General features: G+C 34.7%; 1 protein-coding gene across 1 annotated transcript in view; it reads left to right on the top strand.

Moving 5' to 3' along the window:
* The first annotated feature begins 1,110 nt into the window (after window positions 1-1,110).
* STON2 (stonin 2) overlaps window positions 1,111-24,656 on the top strand; it is a 1,178,066-nt gene continuing 1,154,520 nt past the window's right edge. Inside the window, exon 1 of the mRNA XM_081291512.1 lies at window positions 1,111-1,184. The gene's annotated coding sequence lies outside the window, so the exon portion shown is untranslated. The remainder of the gene's footprint in view (window positions 1,185-24,656) is intronic.

The following is a 24,656-nucleotide window of genomic DNA, read 5'->3' as shown; positions in this document are numbered from 1 at the left end:
AAATCTGTAATCCCAGCGGTTCAGGAGGCTGAGGCAGGAGACTGTGAATTCAAAGCCAGCCTCAGCAATGGTGAGGCATTAAGTAACTTAGTGAGACCCTTTCTCTAAATAAAATGCAAAAAACAAGACTGAAGATACGGCTCAGTGGTTAAGTACCCCTGAGTTCAATCCCAGGTACCAAAAAATTTTTAAAAAAATAAATAAAAATAAACTCTTTTGTTTGAGCCAGTTTTATACCTGATCAATTTTATCCACACTCCACATTCAAGCATTTGGAAAGCAGAAAAACATGAGGTTATGAACTGTGTGAAATCAGATTGGATTTGTGATGAGAATAAGAACAGATATTGAGGTGATGGAGGCGAGAACCCTAAAATTGCACTCATGTCTAGTACAGCATGTGACGAGAAGGTACATATTATTCTTGGTGTGAATTATTTTTCACATGAGAAACTTCGTGGAAATTAAAAGAAGAGGCTATATTAAAGTGGAATGCATAAACTGTTCGAATGAGTAGCTTGTTTATTAAATGAAAGGCCTTAATTGACATCTGGGTACTGCACATAGTCATCAACAAATATGCATTAATCTTACAGTATTGGAGACCTTGCTCCTGACACTGTGCGACTCAAAGATAAATGAGACTTGGCCTCTCTGATTGCTGAACCTGCACTCCACTTTAGGCTGTGACTCATTGTAAGTGGCAAATGAGAAGTACCACATCTCCCATGGGAATTCAGAAAAATAGATTAATAGCTGTGGCCTCGGCTGGTGAGGAAGGGCTTTGTGGAAGAAATCAGACTTGACCTGCATCATAAAATAAATGACCAATAAATAATAATAATAATAGCTCATAAACTATATCATGTTTTATATTGTGTGAAAGCACTTTACTTGAGCATTACCTCATTGATAGCTCACAACTGCAGAACTGTGAGCAACTGAGTCTGTCACTGGCAAGATGCGATTTTTAGGAGAATAAAGAGGAGTATCATTAGAAGAGAAAGTGAGGACCATGTAGGTCCTTGTATCCTCAAAGCTGCAAGTTTGGGTTGTCTTTTTTTTTTTTTTTTAAAGAGAGAGTGAGAGAGAATTTTTAATATTTATTTTTTAGTTCTCGGCGGACACAACATCTTTGTTGGTATGTGGTGCTGAGGATCGAACCCGGGCCGCACGCATACCAGGCGAGCGTGCTACCGCTTGAGCCACATCCCCAGCCCCTTGGGTTGTCTTTTAGCCTGCTGAAATTTGTTTTTTCATGTGCATCTGTGTGTGTGTGTGTGTGTGTGTGTGTGTGTGCGCGCGTGTGCGTGCGCCTGTGTGTGTAATATTTTGAAAATAAGATTGAGTTGGGTTTTTTTTTCCTTAGTTTGCTTGAACTGTACTGGTTTACATTAAAACTCAAGAAAATGAAGAATACGCAGTGTATCCTTTGCAGATATCCTCATCTGCAAAGACAGCTAGAACTTTTCTCATAACCGTCAATTTCAAGCTAGAAGTAGAACTTGACCCATATGACTTTATAGTTATTAAAAATTTCCCCCATATTGGAATCATGTATGAATGAAGTGTTAGCCATGGGAAATAAGTTCTATAAAACATCTTGGTCAAATCAAGTATGCATAGTAAACAGAAGCTCAGGAGGACAAAGCCTAAAATACAGAGATTGCACCCTCAAATGAGACTAGGCATAGAGTTTAGTTTTGTTTTGGTTTTTGGTACTGGGAATTGAACCCAGGGGTATTTAATCACTGAGCCACATCCCCATCCTTTTTTTTATTGTCTGTTTTGAGGCAGGGTCCAGGCCATCTCACTGTTACTTAGGACCTCGTAAAGTTACTGGGGATGGCTTTGAACTTGTGATCCTTCTGTCTGAGCCTCCTCAGCTGCTAGGATTATGAGAGTAGGCATAGTTTTAATTCAGACACTCCCCAATAAAAATTAATTTACTCCAAAAGTATACAGTGCAAAAACTGCCAGAAGAGCTCACAGACTCAGTGAGATATTAATGAACTGACCTCCATTTAGGATAAAATGAAGACAAATAAATGGCACCTGTTAAGAGCCACAGTTAATTACCTGAACTTTTCAACACTTGACAAGTATATATGACCTGTAATAACAATGTCAAGTGATGTAAAGGAAAGCCTTTGTCTTTCTGAGACACGGTGAATCTGTGCCTTCCTTGCTCTACAATTTTCATATTTTTTCCTATGTAACATCACTTAACATTGAATAGATGATAAATAATAGTTTAGGCCTACATAATGCTGCCTCTTTTACAATAAGACATCCACTCTAATTTCCAACTATTTTGTCAATGCTAATTACATCTTCCAGATAAAATCCAGGTGATGTCAATATAATTTATCATTACAAAAATTTATGAAAGATTAGAGTACATGAAACTTATGGGAAACTGACTATAAAAACCTATGGTTTTACAAAAAAAAAATTTTGCACATAATTGAAAATTTCTGGATGAGCTCCAAGTAAGCTCACTAGCAGGAGATCCATCTTAAGCAAATAATCTCAGACAATTTGGGGGAGGGGGGAAGAATTCAAATTTTTTAAATATGTACTTCATTATACTAATAGTAAATATCTTAGTTTTAGTGAATGCTTAAGAAATTTATTATAAATTTTAACTTTTAAAAAATCTATCTTCATATCTCTATTTTTAAAATTGAAAAATTAAAATTTGGAGAGATTCAATGATGTATTGAAGTATATGGATCCAATCTATGATGACAAATCAGTATTCGTTATGAATAGATGTAATGTTGCTCACTTGTATCTGTTTTCTTCTTCTTCTTTGTTCTGTAGTTCTACCCACCCCTTAAACAGAACATCATGCATGTTATCAGAAACATGCAAAAATCCTATTACCATGATTCTTCATTTCTAAAATTTTCTGGAGTAAAATGTCTTCTAGGTTTCATTGCAATAATTTGCAAACAATAGCCAAGTGTTATCATTTGTGCATTTATAATAAAACACAGAGGTTTAAGCTTTGACTCAAGTAAATAATAGGTACTAGAGAAATAAATACATACTAGTAGAATTGTGAGATGTTAATAATATATTAACAATATAACTTCAAGGAGATCATTTTGATTCATAGAAAAGTATTACTGATGACTCTTCAAGTCACATTGAAGAAATAATTCCAATTATTGAAGAATATTGGTGTACTTTTTTTTTGCCTAGTCTATGTTTGAGCACAAAAAATGGAAGGTTAATTTTTGGAAAGTATTAAACTTAAATGAAAGCACTTTATGCAATGTTTGTGATTCTTTCAGTAAAGTTTTCAGATTTGAAATCCAGAAGAGCCAAGTAGTTATTCTTATCATCTCCATTTACAGCAAGCAAATAAACAAATGCTAGATGGTAAAATAATGGATTAATCCAGTTCCCCAGATGGTGATCAATAAAACCAGCCTTGCTAGTCCACTACTGGTTTTCTCTGATCAGGACATTTCTTAACTCTCCCAATAATTAAAAATACAAGAAATAATGTCCTTGTTTCTGTCTTTGGAGTCATCCAAACAATAAAGCTATCCTATGGTAGTAAGAAATTTTTTTGCTTTAATTTTTACCTAAGAAAGCAAAGAGACCATTTAAAAGTTCTTCAGTCTTTACCTCTGGGTTATATACAGCATTATTATTGCCTTTTCTTCTATTGAATGGAAAAATAAGAGGGAGATTGAGTTAAAGAAAATAATTTGCATTAGAATCATATGTGAAATTCCAGACTGAAAATCTTGGGAGATTTAAAAGCCAAATTATAAACAATATTGTAATCTCCTTTTCAGATGATAGAATAAATTATTTTCCAAGGCATTTCACCATCTCTGATAAAGAGATCTATGATAATTTATAATGTGGAATTTGAGATTTTTTTGGTCCAGCACATAGATTAAAATTTTATATATATATATATATATATATATATATATATATATATATATATATATACACACACACACACACACACACACACACACACACACACACACATATATATGCATGTACATATAATATATACATATGTGTATACACACACACACATATAATTCAAATGGCTAGAAATTGAATCTCTTTTCTTACAAGGGACAATGAGCTATTTGGGTTCATATGAAACTATGACAAGACAATCAACAGATTCTTTGTCTACTTTAACAAATTCCATAACAAAAATATCACCTAAATTAGTTAACTTCATCACCTTTGGAGGGTTTCTTTAATTTAAAAGCATGATATCTAGATTTGATTTGTGAATAATTTCAAGTATTAAAAAATAAGATGAAAGATTAATTTTTATATTTTTATAAAATGCTCACTGACTCTGGGGAAGGAAAAAGAAGCTAAAGCGAACTTCCATTTATAGATTTGTTTCCAAAATTCAGAATTTTCTTTTTCTATAGAAAATTGGTGGAGAAGATGACTACATGATTCATTACTTTGTTAAAGTAATGAGTGTTGAATGTTAAGCTCAATAAACCAAACTAGCACAATCAGTCACATGTTGCTGTAATTCTAGTACATTCTCAGTAAGTTTGAGATGTAATTAGTTCTACATTATACCATTAATATTTTTGACCTTTTTATGATTACAAAAACAATATAAAATATTTCAAAATTATAAAAGAAAATAAACATAAGGAAAATAAAACTACTCCACATTCCACCACTAATATACAACCATTTGAAAACTTGAGCAGTTATATATACATTTATGTATTGGTTTTACTATATTTTATTATTTAATATTTTGTCATAGTTTTCATACAATATTTTTCAAAGTTTAAATCTTGTGTTTCTTTGTCATAAATCAATCATTACTCTATTTTGGAGACCTCATTTACATTATATAATTTTGAGGATAATAAACAATATATAATCACTGTGGAAAGCATTCAAATAGAGAAAAATATAAGCATATTTTCCTCCAATCAGTAAAAAACATGTTTAGTAGTGTGTGTGTGTGTGTGTGCACGCGCATGTGTTGTTGTTTTTTTCAAACTAGATATCAAAATAAAAGTTTTATCAGACATAGCAAACAATGAATCAGCATTCCAAAGTGAAATAAGAAGCTGTGATACTGGATTTACATGGGAGCTGTATGAAGACCAGTTATTGTCTTTTAACCCCTCACCCTGTTAAAGAAACAAAGATCAAAGATTGAAAATTGGAATAAGGTTATTTAATTGCCGGGAGTGTTAGATTTTTAAATTATTAAAGTTGCTTGAAAAATGCTTCTTGTATGCTATAAGTCCTGTACTCCCAAGTTAGTGTATGATTCCTGTCTAGGAAATCACATATAAGAAAATAAGCTGGTTGAGTACCTGTAGTGAAGCAAACAAAAATTTTTTATTTCAGGTCTGTATGACTAATTTATTAAGGTAAAGTTTAGGTGAATGTATTTCTTACATTGTTACAAGACTTAGCAATTAAAAGACTGGTTTCCAGTAAAATTTAAATTTCAGATAAACAATGTAAACAAGTTTGATATACATATATTATGTGGCATAGTTATGCAAACAATTATTACTGGCATATTTGAAATTCAAACAGAACTGCTTGCCTGAATGTGTCTGTCAATCATACTTAGACTACATGAGGGCCACTTGGGATAGAGACCAGAATGAGTTTGTCTTGGGGTCTGTCCAAAGGGATTCTGAGTGAGATGAACATAAATGAAAAAGAAATGGAAAGCACTGTTGGATGTCTAGCATTGACCCAGGAGTAATCAACTGGTAAGAATTAAGTTTCCTTTGTGATCAGCAAAGGAAAATTCTGACAGCCAGGGACATTCAGTTCTATGGAGAAAGACTGTGGGTTCTTTGGCAAATCCATGATGATTCTCAGGGGAGAGTAGATATTAGACATCTGAAGGACCTGTCAGGATCAGAAAGCACCATAATTAGATCTTCATGTGCAGGTCAGACAAATAAGGGCTTCCTCTTCCTTAACCCAATTCTGAAAAAAAATTAAAGGTTAGTTAATAAGAAAGGACAGGAGGAGGGGGCTTGCAGTGGAGGGAGAAGAGCCCAGTCATGTTCCACTTCAAGTCTGCAGACTTCGCAGGTAGTCAGGTCTGAGTTGGGAAGATCATTTTAAACTAAATCAAGGTTGACATTTTTATAATAATGTGAAATTAGTCATTTTAAATTACTTCACCAGAGCTACTTAAAGGGACCTGGGAAGTATTTCCATCATCCAAAGCATTAATCAGAGTTCATAAACTGAAACTACTTTAAAATTATAAATATGAAAAATAAACAAGTAAATAAATAAGATACTAGGAAATTCATGAGATTAGTTGAATTTTTATCTATGGGACAGAGAAAAGAAGTAGCTCACAAAGCAACTTAAGAGGGGACAGGAGAAAAGAAAATGGTGTACTTATGATGAAATCCTTTAAATTCTGTTTGCTCGACAAAATACTCAAATAGATAAATTGATTCTATATGAGTATATGGCAAAATTGACAAATAGATATGTAGAGACATGGAAGGTAGACTATTTTAATAGGTAGGTAGGTTAGTATGTATGTAGGAAGAGCTATAAGGACAGATAAAGACAGATACATACAAATAAGTAGTTACACAGATAATACGTAGATATGAATCATATTAGTTTAACTTTTTCTCTTTGTTTCACCATATTATAACTATCCCTCTCCATCCTCTAACAAAATGAGTAGAGGGTCTTCAGGAGAGCAGAAGTGCAATAAGAAAGTAAACAAAAATCATCGTGATTATTGACAATTAAAATTAGCTTCAAACCTCTATTATTGCAAAATATCTCTCCATATTTATATGTGATGAATTTTCTTCAGGTTGGTATGCCTTACCACATGTTTCAGATAGTTGATTTTCTAATGTATCCTATATACTGTGATTTGCATTAGTGCAAATGGCTATATTTGAATGGCAAGAGTTTCCCAAATCATGTTAAAAGGTCAGTAATTTATTCCAGTTCTATGAGAGAAAATCTAATAGTCCTCATATTCAACAAATCAAGGAGAAAGCAAAACACATAACAAGAATCATACTGTATTTCTCCAAGCAGGCTGCTCCTATAGGAAAATTCACCTTAACAGCCTCACAAAGAGTGGGTTCATGGAGATAAGAATTTGTAAGGTTGGTTAAGAGTAAAGCCGCAAACCCCCAGACATTTTCAGAATCTCATCAGCAACAGAACAACGTTCTCATAAGAAAGGTGTCTACGATGGAAATACCTTTTGTGTCTCCATGTGCTGACTATAGAATGAGAGATTTGAGACAGCCATCATCCTGCCCTGCCACTGGCACATGGCAGGATGACAGAAAACATGTTTGGCAATAAGCATGCCTGTCCTCTTTAAAGACAGAAGGATTTCTAGAAATTGAATTTTGGCCAGACATGGAGGCATACCACTATAATCCCAGCAACTTGGGAGGCTGAGGCAGGAGGACCTCAAGTTCCAGACCAGCCTCAGCAACTTATTGAGACCCTATCTCAAAATAAAAAGGGCTAGGGATGTAGTTTAGTGGTAGAGTGCCCCTGGTTTCAGTCCCTAGTACCAAGGGGGAAAAATTGAATTTTGTTCTCCAGGGCTTCTTGTCAAAGAAGCAGCCCTAGAGATTAAGTTGTTCTCCCCACTTTATTGCAAGGCAGATTGAGGTTCAGAAGTATTTATTTTCTGCTCCCAGGGCCAAGTTTTCAAATATTTTCCAACTTTCACATTCCTAAGCTGGCTTGCCATGACAGAAATCATGGATTTCCCCTCTTTATTCTTCCTGAAGCAAGTGGCCTTCATTTATGGATTCAATTAGACCCGTTGCTCAGGGACTATCCTGGCTATTAAGAGTCCCTTTCATAAAAAGAAAGTGGGGTTAAATGAAGGCAGGTGTTTTGTCTTTAAATCTACAGTTATAAGGTAATGATGTACTGAAGCTGGACATGGGATGTCCTAGAATTGTCAAGGGGCAGAGAAGGAGACCAATGTGCCACTGTTCTTCCTTGGAGAGGGGGCCTTTGACTGTTGCATGGATCAGAGCAGTTTCCAATCAGACCCAGCTGCTGGGTTTTTTCCAGTCACCATCCATTGATCATCCAGTGGGTGGATGGCACCATACTTGGTGCAAGAGATCTGAGTAGAGTGTAGGTTTTTCCATAACTACAGGGGGAAATACAACTCATTAGGCTTCCCTTTATGTCAGTGAAACCAAAAGTGCTTCTTATAACTAGCTCTATTTGTGGTTTGTCTATCTAACATTTAGCAGTATTGGAGAGACCACAGCTGAGCAATGGAGACCCATCAACCCATGGCCTTGGTCAATTTATTCTTTAATTTTCTCACCTAATTATTGACCCAGAGCATAACCAAAGACCTCATGCATTCACCCTAAGTAGGTTCAGGGAATTGGATTTTGTTGGTTAAATTTGGGGGTGGGGTGGAGGAAGATGGGAAGGGGACAGGAGAAGTGAGAAAGGGAAAAGCAGGAAGTTCTATACCTCAGCCAGCAGCTGCCTTCATTTTGAACTGAAGTCTAGCTGGCAGATTTGTGTTCCAGCCCCCCTGCACCACCCTAGGTCATATGGCCTTGACCACCCTGAAGTGCACCCAGGCCTCCACCCCCACCCTGGGGATATTAGTCTCAGGCTGCTGATAGGTTGATTTAACATGAATCAAATAGAACCAAACTTGATGCCCAGAGTACTACCCCAGCTCCTGTGACCCTAAGATCACATATACAGGGTAAAGTGAATCTTTACAGGTAGATTAGTGTGTGCAAAAGAGGTGTCCCCTTTATAATAAGATTTTCAAGTAGATATATCATATATATATATATATATGAAAAAAGTTGCTTGTGAAATATACTTTTGTAAATAATATTTAATTTTTTTAAATATTATATTTGGTGCTGTTTTCTCAGATCCCCTGAGAGCACTTTTTATTTTCATTTTAAATTCTATGGTTTCTTCTGCATTTCTTGAAATATATTTTAAGGGAAACAGTAATCACCAATGCACTTTTTTTTTTGAGATATTTCACTTAAATCTGGATCGAGGCTTTAAAGCAATGCCTTTCAGTATCCCCCCCCACCCCCACTCCACCATGGAACAGACTCTGCAGTAGATTACCAGGTTGAAAACGGAAATATTTTCTTGCACCAATATTGGCTATATAAAGAAAATAAATAAAACCAAGTAAATTTAGTAGTAACAATTTAGAGTAATTACACTTGTTGGGGAAAAAAATCCAACAAATTGGGATCTTGAATTTGATTGACTGTGTGTGTGTGTGTGTGTGTGTGTGTGTGTGTGTGTGTGAGAAAGAGAGAGAGAGAGAGAAAGAGAGAGAGAGAGAGAATGAATGTCAGTGAAAGCACTTTGGATTGTACCTCCTGTTTTCTTTTCTTTGGGGGACACTGTAACTATAGTTCACATTATGGGCACATAGGTTTTTCTTCTTTCTCTCTGGTTGTTTTTGTTTCTGAGTGGACCCACAGCACAAACCAGGAGGTCTTTGTTTCCTGAGCACAGAGCTGTTGCCATTTTGTTCCTTTTTTTTTTTTTTTTCCTTTGTGAGCTCAACTTTCAGATTGTAAAGGAAATCTGTTTGCAAAGATCCAGCAGAGTCAAATCTGTACTTTTAACTGAGATGTGAGTGTATTAATCGCATGTCCCAAGGTTCTGGTTGTTTTAGAAGCCACATCATGTTAAACACTAACTGGTTTGGGTTAAAAGAACATTAATAACATAATATACATATCTTTTAGGTAAACAGCCTTTTTTTTTTTTTAAGGTCGGATTGCCTCAGGTTCAGGAAGAGGCTGGGAAATCAAATCTTGAATAGAATCAATTCACATATTTTAAAATAATCTCCCACAAAGGCGAAAACATACTAGTCCTATGAGAAGAAAAAAGAGATTAATTTTTTTTAAGTATAGTCATAAAATTTACTGGCAGTAGAAGATAAAGCCAAGAAACAAGGATTCTCTTGTTACCCATGTGTTTTATAATATTTTGGTGAAAGTGGTAGTTGGTTCCCCTTTCCCAACCTGCAGAGGCTATCTTACAATACAGAATCTATTCATGCTTGTGTTTACAAACTGTATTTGTTGGGTTTGGGTTGTTTTGTTTTCATCTTTGTTGGCATTTTTTCAGGTCACTTTGCTTTGATTACAAAGGTAATTGTTATCAAATAATCTGTCTTCACCTTTTCCTGTATTTGCATATAGTGATGCAGTATTAGAGAAGTGCATTGTTTCTGTCATATTTCTCATCTGTGTTGGTGCACATTTGAGAAAATAACTATTTCAAATATTAACACTTTTGAAATTCAAAAAAAGAATCATATTGTATTTCACATTTCTAGATATTTTAAATTTTATTTCCAATCCAAATTGTATACAAAAATCAATATAGATAACTAGATAGATAGATAGATAGAATGTCTTTGAGCACTGACATGAACATATATTGATGGATCAAGCTATCTAACTATTATCATTCTACCTATTGTTTCTCCACAGCAGTGCCAAAGGCCCAATACCAATACAGTAGAGGTCTATAAATGAGATTTCTCATTACCCTAATGATGGATTTATCTTTTGTCTTTAGCATCTTTGTCTCAGAAATAAAAGATCTTTTGGTTTGTTTCAAATAGGTAAATGAGCACACAACATTTCAGGTTAATTGGAAATCAAGTTATTTATTCTTGAACACCTTTCTCAGATAAGACTTTGGATAAACCTGCCTCAAACAATTCTCCCTCTAAGGACAGACTCAAACTCTAATTCTGTACTCACCTAGCATCATTGTCTAGATGTCAACTCCTTACAGTACTTTTCATGCAAATTAGAAATCACTTTTATAAAGTTCTGCTGATGAGGGGGATGCATCTTAAATGATGAATAGGTATGATCAAGGTGGCAATGAAAAAAGAGTATTTTAAGTAGAGGGAACAGCAATTGCAGAGACAAAATATTAAAGGAAAGAGTTAATCAGGGAAATTGGGGTGCTGTTATTGAACCAGGGGTTGTCTTACCAGCTAGGTAGGAGATGTGAGATATCTTATAGTCACAGAGTGAGTGGCTTTCTTGTGCTCCAACAGCCTATGTATTCAATCTTAAATATATCATAGAGCCCAATGAAAATTTTAAAAGGGACATATGTCTAAATTTGTTTTAATAATATACTGATTACCACATAAATAAACATGCCAAAAATTGAAAACTAGCATCCTTTATCCTTTATTTGGTCCTGATTTTTTTTTTGGTCAAAACTATATTTTACAAGATAATGTCACTAAGTAATACCTATATTTAAGCACAACAAAACTATTTAAAAACTGCTTATATTAGGACTTTCTATTACCTGCCGAATCCTATAGACATCTGATTTTGTGACTCTCAGTGACAAATTGGAGTAGAGAATGGCTCATAGCATAGCTCCAAAACTTAATTGGCAATGTGACCTTTACATTTGCATCATGTGAAAATGCACATAAAAGTATTGCCAAACTCAGGAGGTTGCTTTGAGAATTAAATGATTCAATGTGTATAAATAAATGATTTCAGATCCTATTAATACTAAAATACATAAAAATATTAACTTATTATTAATTGTTGTATCACTAAGAAGCTTGTGGAAAAACTGGGCACAGTTGTACATACTTTTAATCCCAGAAACTCAGAAGGCTGACACACAGTAAGATCCCAAGTTTAAGGCCAGCCTCAGCAATTTAGTGAGCAATTTAGACCCTGTCTCAAAATAGAAAATAGATGAAGGGATTGTGGTGCGGTGATAGAATGCTTGCCGAGCACATGTGAGGCACTGGTTTTGATTCTCAGCACCACAAAAATAAATAAAATAAAGACATTGTGTCCATCTACAACTAAAAATATAATAAATAATTAGGTCTTGGAATGTATTTCAGTGTAAAAAGTGCCTCTCTGTTAAATCCACATACCCAAAAGAAAAAATTAGAAGTTTGTGCAAATAATCCATACAAGAGATGCTGTTAGCTTACACTAAAATATGAGGGGAATGAAGAAAATTCATTATGGAGGAATTTCTAAAATTACAATTGATAGGATTCTAATAAGGTATAATGCTAAGCAGCAGCCAAAATATTGAGGTTCAAATTGTACTTACGATCCACTGACTATGCCACTGGATTGACAATCAGGCCAACTGCTATTTTTCTAGAAGAAAATCTTCCTGTGGTCTGTGAAATCATAGTATAAAAACAGCTGTTCATTGCTGCATGTGCACAAGACCATCCATGTGTGGTAAAATGAGCCACCTCTCTGCCTGTGAGCACCATATACTTTGGCTGAGATAGTCTGGGTTTGTTTATTGATCTTGGAAAAGTAATTCTGTAGAAACTCACAAGGTACGTCCAAACCATAGACTATGTGGCCACCTTTCATATTTATCACTACAGAGATTATCATCTCTCTATAAGTTCCATCAAATGTCTTTTGAGGACTATAGTATAAGTAACCTCTCTTTCCTATGTTCTCTAGGAAATATTAGGCAGACTGTTAAAAAAAATTCATGGCTTAAATAGCTCATAAATAAGCCCCACCACCCCCCTTAGCCTTTAAATGGAGGGGTACATAAATAGCTTTAATTTGGTATCCTTCTACACTATAGAAAAATAAAGTAAATGTTACCAAATGATGTTCCTTTATAATTTCTAACCACAGAGTTGAAGTGGAAAAGAGAGTTGTACATAATGATAAACAATAACTATGCTGTGATTCCTCAAGCACTTGCTTTCATGTGTAGACCTCTAGACATTGTTATAAAAATGAAACATTCAAAGGTTGGGAGGATACTTCATGCATTATCTATTGAAGACATTTACAAGGTTCAGAAAATTACCCAATTAGGAAAATTAATTACTAATCTTAAAATGAAATCTAATGGGAAATCTGTGTGGATTTTATAATTGTATAAAAAGAAGAAGTGTGTTTATCAGCTCTTCATTGCTGTGACCAAAATAGTAACAAGAACTAATTAGAGAAGAAAAGGTTGATTTTTTTTTGTGTGTGTGGGGTGCTGTGGATTGAACTCAGGGCCCCATGTGTGGGAGACAAACACTCTACCAATTGAGCTATATCCCTAGCCCAAAAGGATTGATGTTAGTTGATGGTTTTAGTGGCATTGTTCTTGGTTGGTTGGTTCTATTGTAGAAACATCATGGTGGAAGGGCATGGTAGAAGACATCTCCTTATTTCATGGCAGCTGTAAATCAGAGGGAAAGACTCTCAAGAGAATATAAGCCCTTCCAAGGTATGCCTGCCATGACCTACTTCCTTCAATTAGGTCCCACTTCCCAGTAGTCTATTTAGCCATCAATGGATTAATCCACGGAGGAGGTCGATATCCTCATGATTCAATTATTGCCTAAAAGCCCCACCTCTACACACGTGATACTTTGAGGGACATTCCAGATCAAAGCAATAACATGTATCCTTTGGTTTGTATCAATCTAGATAGTAAATGAAAAAAAAAATCTTATTAATAAGAATGTTTCCATCAATTACATATTTTTTCTTTCTCAAAAGCTATAATATGGGCTGGGGATGTGGCTCAAGTGGTAGCGCGCTCGCCTGGCACGCGTGCGGCCAGGGTTGGATCCTCAGCACCACATACCAACAAAGATGTTGTGTCCGCCGAGAACTAAAAAATAAATATTAAAAATTCTCTCTCTCTCTCTCTCTCTCTCTCTCCCCTCTCTCACTCTCTCTTAAAAAAAAAAGCTATAATATAATCAACACATATTTTTGAGATAATTTATGGATTGATAATTATGGTTATTGAAATTATCATGCATATAATTTATGTAGATATGTCTTTTATTCCATGACAATTGAAGACATTATTAATCAATGACTGTACACATTCACACATAGATTTTGGTTTTGGAATCCTTTCCATTAAAGAGGATCAGTTATAATTACCAATTAGGTAGAATTGGCCAATAGGTGAAATATATGTGCTATGCCTTCTTATATTTTATCTAACCCAGGAAAAGATAGCAAAATTAGCATCCATTTTCATGGGCAAAACCTCTACAAAAGGAATGTGGCACTCCTGAATTCCAACTCTTGGAGGACAAAGAGATATGTCTCATACTTTTCCACATCCTGCATTATTTTAATATTGAAATCCATATCCTTACTCTTATTTGAGGAAGCACTGATCCTATGACTACTTTTCTCAGAGGTACTACAGGATTCAAGCATCTACACTGCCATCTGTTTACACATCATGGAACACTGAACGATTATATTGCATATGAGAAGAGCAGAGAAACTTGTCTGTATTAGAAACTTGTTTCTAGCATTCAAGTTCCAAGGAATTATCTGAATGCCTTGCAACTAAGAAAGAAAAAACATCCAATAATCAATATTTACTAAAGAGCAAAGCATAGCAGAGATATCCAGAGAAATATCTCTGGATAAAGAAATACACAGAGAAAAACGCACCGAAGAAAGTCTTGAATATAAAGTTGCTGCTACAACTCAGTGATAAGTAGCTTCCAGCAAGATACTCAGAAATCTTTGTACCACTTGTAGAAATGTGTCTTACAAATGTGACTTGTAAAGCTAAGGGGAAAAAATATAGACCCACTAGTCTAATATTTCCTTAATTATGTTTGTTGTTTTTGTTATTGTTCTACATTGAACTTGATAGTCATTTGAAAATAAGACAACATTTGATGTGCATAATGACATCATCATGTAAGATCACTAATATATTTCCATGGATGCTGAAGAAAACACCCCAAAATTAGCTTAAAATAACACATTTATTATCTCAAAGGTCCTAGTTGTCTGGAGTCTGTGCTTGTTGGAATATATGTCCTAATACCTATGTGAGGTGTGTATATATATATACACACACACACACACACACACACACACACACACACATTTCCTTGGTAATTAGCAAAGATTACTTTCAGGTCTTAAATGCCATCCAGAATTTTTTTCCACATGGATTCTACATTGACAGGTCACAACACAGATGTGTATTTTCTTCCAAGCTGTCAGGAGTGCTTCTCTGACTTCTTCCTCTCTAATGGGGCAGAGAAATGTCCCTATTTAAGATTCACCTTATTAGGTCAGGGTACACCAGAATAATCTTTATTTTGTAAAAAAAAATAGCATACTGACTATTTACATCAGGAGAAATAAAACATGGGAAATATCAAATTATTTTTCCTACCTCAATTACCAGAGTATTTGTTATGGTTTGGATTTTAATGTTCCCCTAATAGCTCATGTGTAATGCAAGAATGTTCAGAGGAAATGATTAAATTATGAAAGCTGTAACTTTATCAGTGGATTAGTCAACTTAGTACATTAATAATTTGAGCAGAATACCGGGTGGTAACTCCAGGATCATGCGGCACATTTGGAGGAAGTAAGTCATTGGGGATGTGGTTGGGACTGTATCTTGTACCTGATATTTTTCTCTTTGTTTCTTCACCACCATGAGCTGATTTTCTCTGCTATACACTTCCACCATGATGTTCTTCCCCATCTCAGGCCCACACCAATGGTATGTGCCAACCATAGACTGAGACCTATGAATCCATGACCCCAAAATAGATCTTTCCACTGCTAAGTTGTTCTTGTCAGGCATTTTTGGTTGCAACAACAAGCCCCTAAATAATACAATACTTGAAAGGATGATTCAACAGAGATGTGAATATATTTTTTTATTATTAGTTGCACATGACAATACAATGATTTTGACATATAATACATTTGAATCAAATGAGGTATAATTTCTCATTTTTCTGAGTGTACAGGTTGCAGAATAACATTGGTTATACAGTAAGGTAGGTGACTCAAAATGGGGTAGGGAGGAAGAGCATGAGAAGAAAATTACCTCTAGATGAGAAAGAGAGGTAGGAGGGAAAGGGAGGGAGAAGGGGAATTGCATGGAAGATGGAAGGAGATTCTCATCATTATACAAAATACAAGTATGAAGATGTGAGGGGGGAAAAAGAGATATGTGAATATATACTCTTATGTGAAAACTAGCTTCAAGTGGTAGCATTAATACAATGATTTATGGAAACTTTCAATAAATTAAATGGTAACCTTCAGTTTTTGAAAAATAATGAGTTTTGCTACTCAATAGATCAGGCAATCAGGCTTGTGAATTTAAATCACTTAACTTCCTCTTCAACTCCATTCCCATGTTTGTGAATTTGGGATTTAATAACGCTTATCTCAGAGATATCTTGGAGGACAAAGAGATATGTCTCATATGTCTCATCGTGCATTATTTTAGAATCAGATCTAAGATTTTTCTCAAAGGATTTTGCAGATTACATGAAATAAACAAAGGCAAAAAAAATCATTGTTATTGTCATAATATATCATTATTTCATCATGAAGCCCAAAATAGCTGTATATTTTCACTTAATTTGCTTAATCTATTTATGAAAAAATATAGCTTTTAATTTAAGAAATGTTAACAAATTTTATTTTTTATAAGTTATTTTGTATTCTTTTCTTCCTCACCATCTTCTTTTTAATTTAGAAATTATAAAGGTGTTTATGGGCTTCTGTTTCAAGATTTAGAAAGCAAGTTTCCAGGAATTGTATATGTACAACAAAGGATTATCTCTTTAAATAATTCAGCTAATTAAATTAAATCTGCTTCATGGTCTAGAACTTTTTTGATATTGTGTTATTTATTATACTTTAGTCTCCAAAAGGATTTCTTCAAAATTCATATTGAGTGGGCAAAATACAAACCATAATATTTTGTGCTTATAATTTTAAGATATTAGGAAAATAAATAAGAGATTCAACATAGGCCTAAAGACCTTTTATGAAATATAGCAAAAAGCAGCTTCTTTTTTATAAAGAAAATAATTTGAATATGAACATGAAAAAGATGAAAAAAGAAATTCTCAAAGACCCAAAGACTGTGTTTAGCTGCTGTCCATTCATGTGACAGAGGTAGGGCTGAGTGGTATTTCTCAAGGATCAGAAGAAACAAGGAGTCCATCTTGATCACCAAACACCAAACTATAGCCAGTAAAATGGAGTTTGACTGAATCGGTATTCTTAAAAAATAAAACACAACAGTAGGAAGGCTCATTAGTCTAATTCAAGGAAGCTTATTAATTGAAAGAACAAAAGTGCAGAACTATTAGTTTTTTCAAAAAGGTGATGGTCTTAAGAAGATTTTTCTGAAATATCATATATATATATATATTTTACTTATTGATTTTCATGAAATGCCAAGAGCAATATGTGAGCTTAAATGTAATGCCCCATCTCTTAACAAATCCTGTTTAAGTTCTTTCTAGAAACCTAGTCGGAAACTCTACTTGGCAATTAAGTTATGTGGCCTTTCAAAATCCACAATTTCAATGACTTCTCACTAAAAATAAATTTTAAAGTGTAATCGTACATTGTCTTATAAGCTACAACAGTTTGGCTGCCTTGGTGCCCTGTTAAGTTTAGGTAATAATAAAAGTTAGATGAATTTTTTGACCTTTCATATAATTTTCTTTCTTTTAATTATGCAAATTATGTTCAAAAAGAACAATAAAGTTTTACCTAGAGCTGGTATAAACGTTGAAGACTTTATAGTCCTTAGATCCCAATGAACAATATCTTCAATGCTAAATTACTTTAAAACTAACCAAAGAAAAACAAAGGGATGAAGGCTTCAAATTAAGTACTTGTACCATATTTTTTTTCTGAAGGCTTTGCCTATCTTTCTAGCCTCCTTTCATGTTCTCTTTTTTTTCCCTCAATTTATGGACATCATCTTTTCTTATATTCCTTTTATTTATGAATTACCATGTAAGTGCTACTTTTAAAATTAAAACAACATAAATTTAGTGTTTTTAGTCAAAGTCTACTCTCATTTTATGCCCACTCAGATGTTTTCTTTCTTTCATTGTTATTAATATTTAAGTAGAATTGACAGAAGAAATTAATTGAAAAGGTAAGGAAGAGGGAAAGGTAAGTTGGAGATTCATCAACCTACAGATGGTCTTTGAAACACAGAACTGGATAAAAATTTCTTAGAGAGTTTTAAAATTAGAAGACCAGGAGCTCTATAACATTTAGAAATCTGGTTGAGGAGTATAAGCCTGAAAAAGAACAAAAGACCTAGTTCATCAAGGTAAGAGGCAAATATGTATATGTAAGGGAACAAAAGGCTGCAGGTAACATGTTTCATTCACTAAGTTAAGGTTGGGATAGATGTTCAACAGTGCCAAACTTTCATTTCGACTATCATTAATCACTTCCCATCATGCATGGGATATAAGTCCAATTGGAGAATTTTGAGAATTAGAGAAAATGAAATTGAGACAGCCAGCATGGACAACTAATTAAGAGAGTGTTACAGTGATGAAAAGCAAATAATTGCTGTGGATGGTTCAGAGAAAATTTTAGCATCCAGCTGATGTGAGGACAAACCTGGTAAGAGTTTTTACACCATTGTGAATAACCCACCGGAGATAGAAAAAAAAAAATCCTAATGAAGGAGATATAGGAGCTAATTTCTAGAAAAACATTCTTGAAAATTGTTAAGAAAGCAGACATAAGCCCAAGTTGATTAATTCAGTTAGCTATAACTAGAAACAATTCACTGAAGCAAGAAAGAAGTAAGACTATTTAAGTAAAAATTTATGGAGTTGGTGAAAATATGGTAGTCCTGCCTGATAATGCATTTTCTTAATAAAATGTGTTGTAGTGTCATCAGCTCAAACTTATTACAGAAGATTGGGAAAAAAAGGAGACTCAAGTGAACAGTTCTTGAGAATGAGAAAGTGAATTTACCAGATAAGTAAGATAGAATTTTCTGTCAGTGTTGAGTGTTGCAAGCTGTGGTTATAAATTTAAAAATAATCCAGCCATCAGGATATTCTGGGGGGGGGGTTGTTTGTTTGTTTGTTTGTTTGTTTTCAGCATTGCTCTGATGCTATATGTCAATGCAACATAAGTTTGTCAATAAAAGCTTCTTGGAAGAGATGACAGAAAAAAATAAAGAAGTTCTCAAGCAAGTGTATCTAACACTGGAATGTGAAATATATTTTGAATAAGGATGTGAAGCTCTGAGGAGAAAAGGCAGGACAGATGACAGGCTTATGACTAATAGATCGAAAGCCTCAACAAGGTTAGTGTTCCAGTGAGTAAAAGGAAGGAATAATAAAAAGTATTTTAACAGTAGCCTTTGAAAATATTGTATTGCTATTGAAGTTCCAGTGATTGAATTGGGTAGAATTTCTATTAACTGGATGATTGTGGTAGAGAGAAAAAATATTACTAAGACATAATTAAAAATAAGAAACAGAGAAAATAATCTGCCAGAAGGCATATCATAAGCAATATTCTCTATGTGTGAAAAAATAAACAAAATAAAAATAGTGATTTATAAATCAGTAACTGTTAACTATATTCTGCTCCCAAACAACAAGGTCTATTTTTAAATCAGCTTTTTCTGTCACTGTGACCAAAAGACCTAGCAAGAGCAACATAGAGGAGCAAGTTTATTTCGACTCTCAGTTTCAGAGATCACAGTCCATAGATGGCCAACTCCATAATTCTGGGGCCAAGGTGAGGCAGAACATTATGGCAAAAGGGCATGGTGGACTTCTATTCAATATAAAACTTGAAACTCTAGCCAGAGAAATTAGACAGAAGAAATAAACTAAAGGGTTATGAATAGGAAAATAACTCAAACTATCCCTGTTTGACAAGACATGATTTTTATTTAGAAGATAAAAAAAAACTCCCACCAAAACCTTCTAGAACTCATAAATGAATTCATATAAATTAACACACATAAATCAATTGCATTCCTATACATCAGCGATGAATCAACTGAAAGAGAAATTAGAAAAACTATCCAATTCATAATAGCCTCAAAAAATATTTCAATCTAACAAAATATTTGTTAATATTTGTTAATATTTCAATCTAACAAAAGAGGTGAAAGCCTTCTACAATTGAAACTACAGAAAATTAATAAAATAAATTGAAGAAGATATATTTTATCCCATGTTCTTTGACAAGCAGAATAAAAATTGTCAAAATAGCTATACTACCAAAAGCACTATACAGATTTAATGTAATCCTTATTAAAATTTAAATTATGTTCTTCATAGAAATAGAAAAAGCAATCATGAAATTCATTTGGAAAAGTAAGAGACCCAGAATAGCCAAAACCATCCTTAGCAAGAAAAGTAAATCAGCAGGCATCACAATACTAGACCTTAAGTTATACTACAGAGCTATAGTAACAAAAGCAGCATGGTATTGGCACCCAAACAGACATGTAGACCAATAGTACAAAATAGAAGACATAGAGACATACCACCTAAGTACAGTTATCTCATATTAGATAAAGGGGCCATAAACATCCATTGGGAAAAAGATAGCCTCTTCAACAAATGATGCTTGGGAAAACTGGAAATCCATATGTGGCAAAATCAAATTAGAACCCCATGGCATATCCTGCACAAAATGCAACTCAAAGTGGACCAAGGACCTAGGCATTAGACCAAGGACCCTGTGCCTAAATCACCATCATGTCAGCTTAGGAACTGAATTCTTCAAAAATACCCTTAAAGCACAAGAAGCAAAAGTCAAGATTCAATAAATGGGATTATATCAAATCAAAAAGCTTCTTCTCAGCAAAGGAAACAATCATCAACATGAAGAGAGAGCCTACAGAATGGGAGAAAATCTTTGCCACCTGTACTTCAGATAGAGCATTAATCTCCAGAGTATACAAAGAACTCCAAAAAATGTAACACCAAATAAATAAATAAACCAATCAATAAATGGGCAAAGGAACTAAATAGGCACTTCACAGAAGAATAAATATGAGTGGTCAAAAAATATGAAAAAAATGTTCAACATCTCTAGCAATTAGATAAATGCAAAATTAAAACTACACAGAGATTCCATCTCACTACAGTCATAATGGCAATTATCAAAAATAAAAGTAAAAATAAAAGTTGGCAAGAAAGTGGGAAAAAATATTCACTCATACATTGCTGGTTGGACTGAAAATTGGTGCAACCACTATGGAAATCAGTATGAAGATTACTACAGAGTAATCAGAAAACTTGTAATGGAGCCACCATTTCACCCAGTTATCTTACTCTTTGGCTTATACCCAAAGGACTTAAAATCAGCATATTACTCTGTTGCAGCTACATCAATGTTTATAGCAGCTCAGTTCATGATAGTCATGCTATGAAACCAACTTAGCTGTCCTTAATGGATGAATGGATAAAGAAAATTTGTTATATTTACACAAGGGAATATTACTCAAAATTATAATGGGTTGCACCCCATGTATGTATAATAGTCAGAATGCATCCTACTGTCATGTATGTCTAAAAATTACAAATAAAAATATATTTCTACTTTTTTATATATTTTTAAATCTTTCACATTCACCAAACCCTCCAGGTTAGAAAACTCACTAGGCAGTTGTAAATATAATTCTGGATGAAGGAAAAATCTGAGGTGGATCTGGTTGTTAAGAATCAACATCTTAAAACAGAAAATTAACATTATGCAAGTGGATCAGATCTCACAGAGGTCACAGAAAGAGAAAGAGCAGAGGGACAAAGGGAAGGAAGATACCATCAAAGTATATTATAGAAACATAAGAGCTCATCACCACGAATCTCATTATTTTGTACAACTAATATGCACTAACAGCCTGGCATGTCGCAGGCCTGGAATATCTGTAACTCTAGAGCCCAAGGCAGGAGGATCTCAAATTTGAGGCAACTTACTGAGGTCCAGTCTCAAAAGAAAACATAACAAGTGCTGGGTTTATAGTTCTGTGGGTTCAATCCCCAGTCTGACAAAAAGAAAAGAAAAGGAAAAAATACTAATGAGGGAGCAAGTGGGGAAGTATGCCCAGTCCAGAGCAGGAAACCAGAGCTGATTCAGAAACTGAGCAGGTGAAGATTCATGAGGAGGGAGGGAAGCAGTGAGGGGCATGTATGCATTGTATTCCTATTTCTTTTATTTAACTCATAAAGAAAATCTATGAGAAAATTTATGCACATGCTGTTTTTTTAATATATATATGGTTCATTCCATGTACACAACCTCGTATCCTCTTCCACTCCAAAAAAAACTAGTTTACTTTAGCTTTAAAAAAGATATTAGAATATACCTCAGGTCTCATATCCCTGTAATTTCAATACTCTTATGTGAACCAGCAAGTTTAATTAATCTAAAATAAATGCATAAGATTTGATCCTATGTCCTCAAAAGGTATATATTCAATTGCATATTATCTAGAACTTTAATATAACAGCCACCATCATTGCTTATAAATAGATTACGCTAGCAAATCCTAATATTTGTACTTAACTTGAAGAATATCCTACACATGAATGTCACTGGTGTATTTGTTTAAGAAACATTTTTAAAAAAGAAAAAAGTAATGTTTAGACCTCACCAATTCTGAAAACTATAAAACAGAGATCACAAAAACGTTATTTTTGAAGATATCTCAAAGTCAAACTTGCATATACTCATTTGGGTATGTTAATCTGTTTATGTCATTGACATTTGTATTTAAAACAAAAGTAAAATTACCTTCGCACAGATACCTCTCCAAATTATTTATTAGATGCCTGACATCATTTTAACTATCTCTTCTATATTCACCTTGACATAGTCATCATCAAGATGTAAGTTTTGTGATGCTGAATTTATAATGTGGACTCTACATTTACATCATGATAGATGTGGGGATGGCAGGAAATTAGTATATAACCAACTACTCTATGTGCCAGATATTTTGCATATACAAATTTATTTAATATTCATAGCAGTTCTACAAAGAGAGAGTGTCAACCTTTCCATTTCACAGATAAAAACAGGAAATTTGTGGAAACCTATTTATGAGTGATGCAGCCAAATTTCCACAATGCCTGACCCCCACACATACATTATGACATTTCAAAACTCTTCAGATCCTCCTGGCATCGGGTAATTCATGTGTAATGGCCCTAACAAATACTAAGATCTGTCTAATTCACTCTGTGTAGCTTCTATTTCTGGTGACGTGCACTCACTCATTCTGTAAACTTCCAAAATGGTAAATGCTAAGAGCCACAGCTGAGTCTGTATGGCCCCTGGCATTTTGCCAACAGTATTGATTGACAGGCGAGGCATTACTATCTGCCTCTGCCGCTACTTTTGAGTTCTCACACTATTTTGGAGTTCTCGTGGGGATTTCCGGGATTCCCTGAGAGTTCCTATTGGTTGGGGAAGTGCAGGAGGAGGGATTTCCGGGAGAGATATTTCCGGCTGGGGGTTGCTGGACAAGCTGCGTGGCATTCGGGAGAATCCCCCAGGAGCGTGTGTGAGGTTTTTTCTTGCAGTTCAAAAATAAAGTTTGTTCCTGCTTCAGTGGCTCGTGATTTGTGCCCAGCCAGACTGCGGCAATTGGCGGCCCCTGCGGGGAACGTCTGAAGCTTCGGGGTAAGTGAAATTGCTTGCCCCTAAGGGAAGGTGAGAGAATGGGTGACCATTTTAAAAAACAATGTGTTCTTGTTTTGATTTGTTTTGTGTTTGTTTCAAGCTGCCTATCCCTAGAATTTTCTCAGGCAGACTGGGAAAAATGGTTGGCTCAAGGTTTGAAGTTGTTCGCCCCTGAGGAAGAGATAGAAATAGACCACAAATGCACATGTCAAGAAAATAGGAAAATTGATACAACGATTTTTTGTTCTGTTTTTGTTTCATTCTGTTTCAGTTTTCTTTTGTGTTATCTTATTGGGTTGCGTTATCTTTATAACATATTAGAAATTAGTAAAAAACAAACTGAAAGAGTGTTAAGTAAATTGTTAGAGGTTCAGACCATGGAGAAAGACATTTTGGATCAAGCAAAAGAGAAGGTCTCTCAAGCTAGTCAGACAGAGGAAGAAAATTTAAAGGAAGAAAGCTTAGAGGAGAAACAGCTATTAGGGAAAAAGCTACAACAGGAGGCTGCTACTAACCCTGTTCTATCACCAGAGGGCGTAATTCAACAAACAGCTCCACCAATGGAGAGAGCTGAGTGGCCCTCAACCCCCGTAGTTGATAGATGAGATTCTGAGACAGGACCTCAAAGATTAGCATGCCTTGTATTTGATCAGGCAGGAGGTTAGCGAATTCACCGTGCTTTAGATTTCAAAACAGTGAAGCAGTTAAAGGAGGCTGTAACAACCTATGGTCCTCAAGCACACTTCACTGTAAGCATGGTCAAATCCATTACCAACTTGGACATGATGCCAGCAGATTGGGCTAGTATGTGTAAATCTGTGCTAAATGGAGGACAATATTTGTTATGGAAGGTTGCTAATGAGGAATTTTGCAGGGAGACAGCTAGGCGAAATGCAGCAGCCAGTTACCCTCAAAGAAATCTAGATATGTTGTTCAGAAAAGGACCTTATGAGGGTCAACGGCAACAAATTGAATATGATCCTAGAGTATATGCACAAATTGCTGTAGATGCAGTTAGGGCATGGGAAACTTTACAGGGGCATGGAGATTTACAAGGTCAATTATCTAAGGTAATACAAGGAACTAATGAACCTTACGCTGAATTTGTAGATAGGCTTATTCAAGCAGCTTCCAGAA

Source organism: Spermophilus citellus, assembly GCF_964194105.1.
Source record: "Spermophilus citellus genome assembly, chromosome: 4".
Taxonomy (NCBI): domain Eukaryota; kingdom Metazoa; phylum Chordata; class Mammalia; order Rodentia; family Sciuridae; genus Spermophilus; species Spermophilus citellus.
This window is presented reverse-complemented; position numbering and strand designations above follow the sequence as displayed.